Source organism: Cannabis sativa, chromosome 4, assembly GCF_029168945.1.
Source record: "Cannabis sativa cultivar Pink pepper isolate KNU-18-1 chromosome 4, ASM2916894v1, whole genome shotgun sequence".
In the NCBI taxonomy this organism is placed as follows: domain Eukaryota; kingdom Viridiplantae; phylum Streptophyta; class Magnoliopsida; order Rosales; family Cannabaceae; genus Cannabis; species Cannabis sativa.
This window is the reverse complement of record NC_083604.1, coordinates 11099601-11111286: the sequence shown is the minus strand read 5'-3', so window position 1 is coordinate 11111286 and position 11686 is coordinate 11099601. Positions and strand designations below refer to the sequence as shown.

Genomic DNA, 11686 nt, shown 5'->3' with positions numbered 1-11686 from the left:
GAACTTAGAATTGCACTCTCAGTATATAGAACGCTCTATATGTTCCACGATATAGACACGTCATTAGTTATCCATTGTTATAACCCTAATGTGATCAATGATCCTCTATATAGATGATTTACACTGTAAAGGGATTAAATTACTGTAACACCCTACAATGTATTTTATCCTTAAAACACTTAACCCTGTAAAAATGATATTTCAGCTAAGTGAAATGAGATCTCCACCATTTATTTTCGTTTGGTTAAGCTCGAAGGAAATCATCCTTTACTTTCTATTCACCAGATAGAAGCTATAGATTCCATATTTATGTTAGCGCTCCCACTCAATTGCACTACCGTGTTCCCAAAATGTACGTATCACCCTAACCCAAAAGTAGGCTTAACTAACAAATCAAAGAACACGAATAACACTCTTGAGATTGAACCTAATCATATCAGGATTAAGATCATTTGATCTAGGATCAACAGGTGATATTGAATTGAATAGATATTACGGTAAATTCTAATATATCTAATCAAAGTTCAATATCGGTCCCTTCCGATGTATACTCCATACATCCGATGCTGGTAAACTTTGCCAATGTCCTGGAAAGGACATAACACTTATCCAAGGTGTAAGAATACCTATCGCTGATTATACCATGTCGAATAAATCCGGTGTTCGACAAATCGTGAATAAACTTTCGAACATATAATTAAGATTATATTCCACTGTGTTGACAACACTATAATCATTAACAAATTGATATGTTCTGGACTTAAATAGAATTCATACATTATGTACATATAATCATGAAATAAATCATGTGAACCATGCAACATTAAATGTTATTTCTGATCTATATTAATAAGTAAATCTGATTATATTGAAATGAGTTTTATTTAGGGCATAAAACCCAACAATATTAACAGTACAATCTATGTGATTAAGGGAAAAAGTTAAGACATTAACATTAACAATATTGTTCCAAAAGAGTGAAATGCTTCCCCCTAAACCACTCCGAGGCACTTCAAAAACATTATCAAAACCTAAACTAGTCTTAATATGCATTCCGTGGCCTACCAGGAGCTTGGTTTCCATCACAAAAAAACAAAACAGGTTGGTGTTGCCTCGCCAACAGGGAGAAATTTTGGAATGCTCGAGGGCTCCCCAAACCTCGAGCATTCCAACTAATGAAATTCATTTTCCTCAGCATTTCATTAGAGTTTGAGAGTGAAGGAACAACAATATCCTCCTCATTAGACGCACGGGCCCTCTTAAGCATACTTCGGACTGAGCCACCCACCTGAGTATGTTGGCGTGTAAAAGGCCTCTTGACCCCCACTGTGGTAGCAGTAGGGACACTAGATAAAACCTGGATGGTGATGCCTTTGTTGGGGGGCCTAACAGTTTTGGAAGGGGGCACACAAGAGTTATCTGGTAGGGCTATACCTTGCCTTTTATCTGTATGGGTGATCACAGAGGTGACCATGATGAGAGGGGAAGGGATAGTAGAAAAAGCTATGGTGGAGTTGGTATTAGCAGTTAGGATTGGGGATGAAATTAGTTCATGATCTTGGGCAAGGGTAGGGATGACAAAGTTGGGGCCAAGGTTTAAAAACTGATCAACAGCTTGTTGCAACCCCTATTCAGAGCTGCAGCCACGACTCAGGTATTCCTCAATGGGAGTAGAGTTGGACATGTCGAAAGGGTTTTTCTTCAATAGATTTTTGGACATGGCATGAAGGTCTTCCTTGTAATCAAGAACAGGAGGAACAACAAAATTGTCGTATGTCATTAGGTAACGACCAAACTTGTTGTAAGTGTTGCGATATTTTTGCACACGCAAGTGTACGTATCGTTTAAAGTAGTAGACTCACTAGGAGTGAGGTCGATCCCACAGGGAGTGTAGTTAAGTACGTTAAAATTAAACTTTTACTTCTATTTGGTTAAATAAAAAATAAAGAAAGAATTAAGAATAAGAAACTAGTAAGAAACAATTATACAAGAAAATTGAAAGTTAATAATTTAGGGCTTCGATTTCAATTGTTTCTATTGAATATGGCCTAATATGATTATTTTCCTAATATTAATTTCTATGCAATAGCAGGTTTACTAAGGTAATTTATAGTCTTCTCAGATATATAAATCTCAATTACATGCAAACTTTCTACTCTCGTGATAAATTTAACATGCAACAGGCATTAAACACAGAAACCCTATAAGCTATCTAAACCATATAGGTACTCTCGTCCTATATCGAAATTCAGTTCTATTCTACTATAGCATATTTGACACTCACTTCTCAGATCTCGCATCAAAATCATAGACAGTTAATTGGTGATCAGGCAATTAAAAGTAATTAAGCACAAATAAAATAGAATACATAGAAATTAGGGGGAAAATTAATCATATTAAAACCATAAATAATGTTAAACAATATCCATCTAACCCTAATTAAAGTGTTTAGCTACACATGTTCATGAGAGCACAATCACACATATTAACTTTAAGAAAAGAGATGAAAATAGAGAAGAGAAGAATGATGAAAACCCTCCGAAGAATGCCTCCAATATTGCAGTTGATCTTTCCACTTTGCATCTGTATTCTCTCTGTTTTTCTCTCTAAAATTGCTTGCTGAAATCAACTCCCTTCTTCCCTTTATATAGGCATTGAAGGCCTAAAAATATGGAAAAAAACGCAATATTTAAATTCCCATTCGGATTTAAATTTTTGGGAAACCTCAAACGAGATATTTTTTCTGCTGCGTTGACTGATAGTATTTTTATCATAACCCTCTCGATATTACTTGGAATTAGACGATTCAAGATGTTCCGGAAAGATAAAAGAGAGATCTAGAACTTTTATGTTTTGACTTTTTCCAAAATCTAATCATAACATCGTCGAATTCAGGCTTGAATTTTCGGCTTTATTTCCTTGCACAATTTTCTCTATTTTAAATATCATGATATTTTTATCTTTTTCCCATCTTTTTCTCTGATATTTTTCTAATCTTCTTCTATTTTAAATCTGCAAAAATAAAAGATAACAAGCGTAAAAATGCTCCGAACATGATTAAAACTCAATTAAAAATATACTAAACTTAATCTAAAATTACTACTAAAAATAACCTAACAAATTCCCCCAAACTAAGCTTTTACTCGTCCTCGAGTAAGACACTAAATAAACATTAAACAAGTCAATCTCCAAAACCTGAGTAAATTTCAAGTAGCTTCAATAACATGATTATGAAAATTTTCACTTATACATACAATCCAGAATTTCAGTTCAATTACACCCTTGACAGATTTCAATTTATTTTCATTTAGCTCATGAAACCATAGAATGCAATTAACTAACAATTAAATCACTTTATGCATGCCAATTAAAATCATCAATCCACTAACCCAAAATTCAATATGCTTGCAATACTTACTATTCTCCACTAATATAGATTAATGCACAACTAAGAATCAGAAGGTCTTTCTAGGCTTGTAATGTTAGGTTTAGGGTAACGGTAGTTGAAATGGTCATTTAGGCTTTCCTATACCATAAGCTTCTCAAATCATGTCACCCAAAATATTTTTCACACAATCCCAATACCCTTTTTTCTAATTACATGAGAGATATATTCTTCAACAAGGGTGCAACAACTTTATATTTATCTTTTTTTTTCTTCTAGATTTGACACTGGTTGTCAAATTTTTCTTTCTTTTCTCGTTTTTTTCAAGTTGTTGTCAATCAATTTTTTTCTTTTTATATTCTCTCAATTTTCACACTTTTTTCCACTCACATACAACAAACTTCCATCCAAATTCCCCCAAACTAAAGATCTACTTATGGTATGATTAGAATTGAAATTTTGGGTATTTATGGGTTTATCTTTTTAGGCTCAATATGTGTAGAAAAAAATAAGTTAAGGCTCAAAAAGGGTAACTAGGATAAAATTATAGGGATGACTTGACAAGCACAATCGATCCAAAAAAATTGCCTAAGTCACTTTCCTAGTCATGCATAATTTATTATTTCGCCTCAAATAGCAAGCAAGCAAGTTCTAGAATTTTCCAAACAACTTTCCACATGTCAAATTAGCATACATAAATCAATTCAATTACTAGAAAAATTACTTAATATGATTCCATGCTCAAAATTGAAATTAGTCAAGAATGTAATATCACCAAGCACACGGATTTTTCGAAAATAAGTGAACTTTTCAAATCATGCTATCTACCTACTTTTAAATTGGCTCACATTAAGAAAATTGACTCAAAACAATAAAAACTAAAAACTAAAAATTAAAAGACATAAAACTCTAAGAAAAAAATTGAAGTCACCCCCCCCAAACTAAAGTGACACATTGTCCCCAATGTGACATTAAAGAAAAAGGAAAGGAAACTTACCTGAGCGCCACATCAGTATGGCGGTGGAGGTGGTGGCGGGTAGAATCCACCTCTCGCATCCATGAGGGCCTTTGTGCCAAACGAAGAAAACTGACCTCCAATGTTGCAAATTTTAAAGCTTTCCTTAGATTGAGAGTCACCTTCATATTTCCCACACAACAGTCTTTTCATACGTCGTCGAACAGTTTGAAATCGTTCTTTAGACTTCCCTTTCGTCTTGTTGGTAGTGACTTCTCGACCATCCTTTACAACTTCCAGTCGACAACAAGTAGGAATTTCAGTTGCAGCAAATACTTTGAAAGTCTCTTCTTCTTTTTGAACACGCAACTTTAACTCCCCCTTCTGTACATCAATTAATGCTCTTCCCGTTGCTAGGAATGGTCTTCCCAAGATGATAGGAATATTCTCATCTTCTTCCATGTCAAGTATTAAGAAATCAGCAGGGAAGATGAACTTACCAACCTTTACCAAGACATCTTCAATTATACCCCGAGGATGAGTCAAAGACCGATCTGCCATTTGTAAAGTAACTGTTGTGGGTTTGGCTTCCCCTAATTTTAATCTTTTGAACATTGATAGGGGCATTAAGTTGATACTGGCTCCCAGATCACATAAAGCTTTTGTTTGTATAGAACCCCCTATTGAGCATGGGATGTTGAAACTACCCGGATCTTTTAGCTTGGGTGGTAGTTTCTTTTGCAAGACCGCACTGCACTCTTCAGTAAGTGCCACCATCTCAAATTCTTCCAACTTTCTTTTCTTAGATAGGATATCTTTCATGAACTTTAGATAAGTTGGCATCTGTTCCAAAGCCTCTATGAATGGGATGTTGATATGCAGTTTCTTGAATATTTCAAGAAATTTTGAAAACTGCTTATCTATCTTATTCTTCTGAAGTCTTTGAGGATAAGGAATTTTGATGTGATGGTCAATGCTGATGGGTGGTGGAGTTTCTTTTTGTTGAAGACTGTCAGTAGTCTTCTTCTTTGTTGTTGTTGGTGCTGGATGTTCATCTTCTTCATTCTCTGGCTTAGCTTGGCTCGGGCCATCATAACTCTTTCCACTCCTCAAGGAGATTGCTTTACATTGCTCTTGTCCTTTTACCTCACTAGTGCTAGGTGAATTTTCTTGAGCTTGTTTTGCCACTTGAGTAGCCAATTGTTCCATCTGAGTTTCTAGAGTTTTAATAGAGGATCTAGTCTCCATCATGAATTGGAGCAATAAATCAGCTTGGATATTGGATCCTCCACTAGGACTTTGTTGTTGCAGCTGTTGTTGGTTTTGTTGGGGCTGATTTCTCTGCTGGTAGAACGCCTGCTGGTTGCGCCCATAATTATTATTTTGGGCATAGTTTCCAATGGCTTTTGCTTGATCCATTGGTAAACTATTCACATCCACCGGACATTCCTCATAGGGGTGAGGACCTCCACATAGCTCACAAACCACCTGAGCTTGTTTTACTTGAACTGTTATCAGTTTTGTTAAGGCCTCTACCTGAGCTGTCAACTTGGTAATAGCATCCACTTCATACATACCTGCAACTTTTTTAGATGGACCTCTTTCTGTTGACCATTGTTGGTTAGTCATGGCCATCTCTTCAAGTAATTCAAAGGCCTCATTAGCACTTTTCCTCATGAAAACTCCACCAGCAGCGGCATCTATGAGTGTTCGGGTTTCATTCATCAACCCATTGTAAAAGTTGTGCACTTGCAGCCACTTCTCAATCCCATGATTAGGGCACTTTCTCAGTAAGTCCTTGAACCTCTCCCATGCTTCATAAAGAGATTCACTGTCCTGTTGGGTGAAGTTATTGATATCAGCTCTCAGCTTGGCAATCTTTGCAGGAGGAAAGAACTTGGATAGGAATTTCAGGGCCAATTCCTCCCAAGTGTTGATAGAATGAGTTGGTAAAGAAATAAACCAACTTTTGGCTCGTTCCCTTAGTGAGAATGGGAACAGCCTTAGTCTGATGGCGTCATCGCTAACTCCGTTCATCTTGAATGTCTGGCACAATTCTTCGAAGTTGGCGAGGTGCATGTTTGGGTCTTCTGACGGCAGTCCCCAAACCGGATCGAAGATTGGACCATCTGCAGTATGGCTGGCTTGATTTCAAAATTGTTTGCGTCAACAGCAGGTGGCCTTATGCAGGATCGGGCCCCTGTTAAGTTAGGAAGTAAGTAGTCCCTCAGGCTACGGTCATTATTGTTATGTCCATTAGCCTGGTCTTCTACACCTCCTCCGTTGTGTCCATTGTTGCCATTATTGGCGTTGTCAGCCATGACTTCTTCTTGTTCAATCTCTAGTGCCGCTCTTTCCAATTTCCTCCTCCTTATGTTTCTTCTACAGGTCTTTTCTATCTCAGGATCAACAGGTAATCTGGCAATTGGACCTTGACTTCTCATAAACTATTGAACCTGAAAGCAGAATAAGATCTTGAGACAACAGAGTTAGTACTTAAATTAGAAAGAAAAATCAAATTAGAAAAAAATTTAATTTTTAATAATATTAACTATCACTCCCCGGCAACGGCGCCAAAAACTTGTTGCGATATTTTTGCACACGCAAGTGTACGTATCGTTTAAAGTAGTAGACTCACTAGGAGTGAGGTCGATCCCACAGGGAGTGTAGTTAAGTACGTTAAAATTAAACTTTTACTTCTATTTGGTTAAATAAAAAATAAAGAAAGAATTAAGAATAAGAAACTAGTAAGAAACAATTATACAAGAAAATTGAAAGTTAATAATTTAGGGCTTCGATTTCAATTGTTTCTATTGAATATGGCCTAATATGATTATTTTCCTAATATTAATTTCTATGCAATAGCAGGTTTACTAAGGTAATTTATAGTCTTCTCAGATATATAAATCTCAATTACATGCAAACTTTCTACTCTCGTGATAAATTTAACATGCAACAGGCATTAAACACAGAAACCCTATAAGCTATCTAAACCATATAGGTACTCTCGTCCTATATCGAAATTCAGTTCTATTCTACTATAGCATATTTGACACTCACTTCTCAGATCTCGCATCAAAATCATAGACAGTTAATTGGTGATCAGGCAATTAAAAGTAATTAAGCACAAATAAAATAGAATACATAGAAATTAGGGGGAAAATTAATCATATTAAAACCATAAATAATGTTAAACAATATCCATCTAACCCTAATTAAAGTGTTTAGCTACACATGTTCATGAGAGCACAATCACACATATTAACTTTAAGAAAAGAGATGAAAATAGAGAAGAGAAGAATGATGAAAACCCTCCGAAGAATGCCTCCAATATTGCAGTTGATCTTTCCACTTTGCATCTGTATTCTCTCTGTTTTTCTCTCTAAAATTGCTTGCTGAAATCAACTCCCTTCTTCCCTTTATATAGGCATTGAAGGCCTAAAAATATGGAAAAAAACGCAATATTTAAATTCCCATTCGGATTTAAATTTTTGGGAAACCTCAAACGAGATATTTTTTCTGCTGCGTTGACTGATAGTATTTTTATCATAACCCTCTCGATATTACTCGGAATTAGACGATTCAAGATGTTCCGGAAAGATAAAAGAGAGATCTAGAACTTTTATGTTTTGACTTTTTCCAAAATCTAATCATAACATCGTCGAATTCAGGCTTGAATTTTCGGCTTTATTTCCTTGCACAATTTTCTCTATTTTAAATATCATGATATTTTTATCTTTTTCCCATCTTTTTCTCTGATATTTTTCTAATCTTCTTCTATTTTAAATCTGCAAAAATAAAAGATAACAAGCGTAAAAATGCTCCGAACATGATTAAAACTCAATTAAAAATATACTAAACTTAATCTAAAATTACTACTAAAAATAACCTAACAGTAAGTATGGTCAAGAGTGCCACAGAAGTAGCAGAAATTTTGTAATCCCTCATACTTGAATGCAATCCATTTAGTTTTAGTGATTCTTCTAAAACAGATATTCATACCTCTACAGAGAGGTTTGGTGACATCCAGAAGGACACAGAGACGAAGGTAAGGGTCGAAACTTTTCGTAAGGGATAATGGGTGGATCTCCAAGAGGTTGCTAAGTTCATCGGCGATGAGCTAAGCAAGCTAAAGGGATTTTTGACCAAAAGGGATGTAGTTATAGCTTGGACCCAGAACGGGACGAAGCAAAACTGCTCGGGTGACAGAGTGTCAAGACCCTCAGGGTTTGTGAAGATCATCAAGCATTTATCAATGTGTCATGGTTGATCTTCTAGGACACATCGTCTATTACCTTCACATTGGAATGTGGCAAGGAAGAGCCCTGAGTGATAATCCGTGATTTCCACAGGGAAACGGAGTGCCCAGGCTTCACTCATAGCTTTTTTAATCCAGAGGGGTTTAGGGGTTTTGATGGTGAGAATATTGAAGACGAGACAATAGGAAGAGTTGTAATCGCCCGAGTGCAGAGAAACATGGTCGAAATCGTGAATTAAGTTTTCTTCCTCAGTGAGTTGGAGAGTGTTAGATGGGTTGTGAGAAGAAGAAGCCATAAGAGAAGGGTACGATTCAAGCCAAGTGATGATCTGGGTGGGTTTGGTAGATGACTTGAGGTACCAGGACTTTAAATAGCAATAAAAATGAAGGAGAGAAAAATACCTGGAGATGGAGAGCCACCTTGAGAAGCGGAAGGACATGAGGTCAGCCTGTTGGGATTTCGCACAGGCTTGGGTGGCCATCATTAGATTCGCAATGATGGTGCTAGGAGGTCTGTGGGAGTAGAAAATGGTGGTTAGGGGTCGGGGTGGAAGCATTTGGGCGGAGGATCACCATTAGTATTCTGAACCCATAATAAATATGATAAAACATGCGTCGTTAATATTAAATGAGTAATAGGGCGATTAATTGAGATTTGGCTAATTGGGGTTTTGATTTTCGGGTTAGTAATCAACCACAGGTTGAAATTTAATGTAGGGGAAAATAAGGTTGTAGCAATAAGCCTGGTGGAGAGCTTCACACCGAAGAAACAGTCAGTTCAACTACAAAGTTGTTTTTTTTTTGCAAAAAAATAAAATAAAATTAAGGTGTTTTCTATTATGTAATTATGTTGAATTGAATAATCTCTTATATGTTTAGAAATATTACGAGTACATAGTTACTAATTAGAGATGACTATTATTTTGTAAATATATATATTTGGGTATGTGTATATTTATTTATACAATGTATGCATGATGCAGATCTATTTACTTTTTCTTTAATTCCTCTCCTTCCTTGGATACTGTAATAGAACCAAAAAAAGACTTATCGTATAGAACCCCATAAAAACTGGAATAAAGTTATTGAAAAAAAGAAAAGTATTTTTGGTTGAAAGAGTGCGATTGTGGGGAATATGTAACTTGCAAGTTTCGTAGAATAAGGGGATAAAGTGGTAAAAACTTTACACAAGACACTATAATAAATTAAAACCCTAATTAATACACATATATATAGAGAGAGTGATCTATAGTATGTATATATACATATATATATATATGTATATGTGTGTGTGTAATACTGTGGGTTGGGTTTGGTTGGTTCGAATCACATTCACATTCACATGGGCAAAGATATTAGTCTTTAATGGCACTTGATGGCCCTTTTGAGGAAGTTTCTTTGATGATGATGATGATGAAGTGTGCAAAACTGTAAAGCCAAAACCTTTTAGAGATTCGCAAACAAAGCTGTGAAAGCAACTTTTCCCATTTTGGCTGTTAAAAACATGTATGTATATATATATAATATAAATCTTGTAACCTTATAGATACTTATTTACACTCAAACTCACACAAGTACGTTTTCGTGTACGATTTTTAGGTTTTATTACCTGGGAAAACGTATAAGAGAAAACTTCACAAACTGACATAATTATATTTATCCATATATATTGATCAGTTATACAAGTTAAAATCATAATTATAGCTTCATTTCTCAAGGAGTTGAATATAAGATATTTTTATTATCGTAATTACTTTTTTTAACATAATAATCTTAATTAATTTGATTCCTTAGAATTATTTATCTTATTCTTGTATTATATATATATTTATATATAAAAGAGCATTCTTATAAGTAGGCTCAGCACATTTTATAAGTACCACTTTACAATTGATTAACGATATTTTTTAAAATTATATAAAACGGCTATTTAAATACACCCATAACAATATAAAAAGAGTATATTTTTAACAATTTTATATATATATATGCCATCATGGAAATTAGACCATTTCATTAAAGTGTTTGATGTATCATAGCGAGCACACGTGTCTTACACACGAGCTCTAGCCAAACTATATAGTGTACAACAATTAACGAAGGACTAAATTTAAGTAATTAAATTATTAATTTTTTATCTATGTTAATTGTGAACCCAACTACATTATAAAAGATCTGGGTTAATGTTTGATATTAGTATATAATATCCAATTTTATCATGTCATGCTGATAGAGACTTCCTATTTAAATATTACTTATTAAAAAAAATTAAGTTTATAATATAATTTTACAAAAAAATTAAGTTTTATATTATATAAGCCGAATTTATTCTATCAGTTGAGAAAAAAAAATTGCGTTTAATTTATATTTTATATAAACATATTCTTTATATATATATATACTATATATATAAAAAAAAATATTTTATATATATTATTTTAATTTAAAAGGTAAACTAAATATATAACTTAAATTAATTTTTTATTATTCTCCATTAATTGGATCAAAATCTAAAATCTAGCTAGTATTTCCATAGTTATATATTAAAAAATTTAATAATGGTCAATTATTATATATAAATTAATTATCTCTAATTATATACATTGATCATTCATACTACTATACTGGTATGTGGTACGTACGTATAGTAACGTAAACTAAATATATATAGAGAGAGAGATTAATTAATGTAATAATACCAAGAAAAGGGATTTAATTAAAATAATAATAAAAGTTGCATTGATTCGTAGTGAGTACGTAGTACTGTGGTTAGAGATAGCGTGGTCAAGTGAAACTTTGGGGGCTCATGGCAATTAATAGAGAAATTAATTATAAGGTTATTATTATAATATTAATTATTAGGATCAAATTATTCAAGATATTTAATGAGTGGAGAGATGTATTATATATAGGACTAAATTTATATACGATAGTCGTCAATAAAATCAGCTCTAAGAAATGTCCCTAAAACCCCTTTAATTGGTTGCCTGCAAATGAAGAAAGACAGCGCTCAAATCATTCATTGATTTTTATATTTATATATATATAGGAATAAATAAATATTTATGTCATTTTACAAGTGTCGTAT

At 34.0% G+C, this 11686-nt stretch overlaps 1 non-coding gene across 1 annotated transcript; it reads left to right on the top strand.

Annotated features, from left to right (window-relative positions):
* Positions 1 to 6105: 6105 nt before the first annotated feature.
* On the top strand, positions 6106 to 6212 carry LOC115715508 (small nucleolar RNA R71). Its single transcript, XR_004011376.1, has one exon. It is a non-coding gene; the product is annotated as a small nucleolar RNA R71 (small nucleolar RNA).
* Positions 6213 to 11686: the final 5474 nt, after the last annotated feature.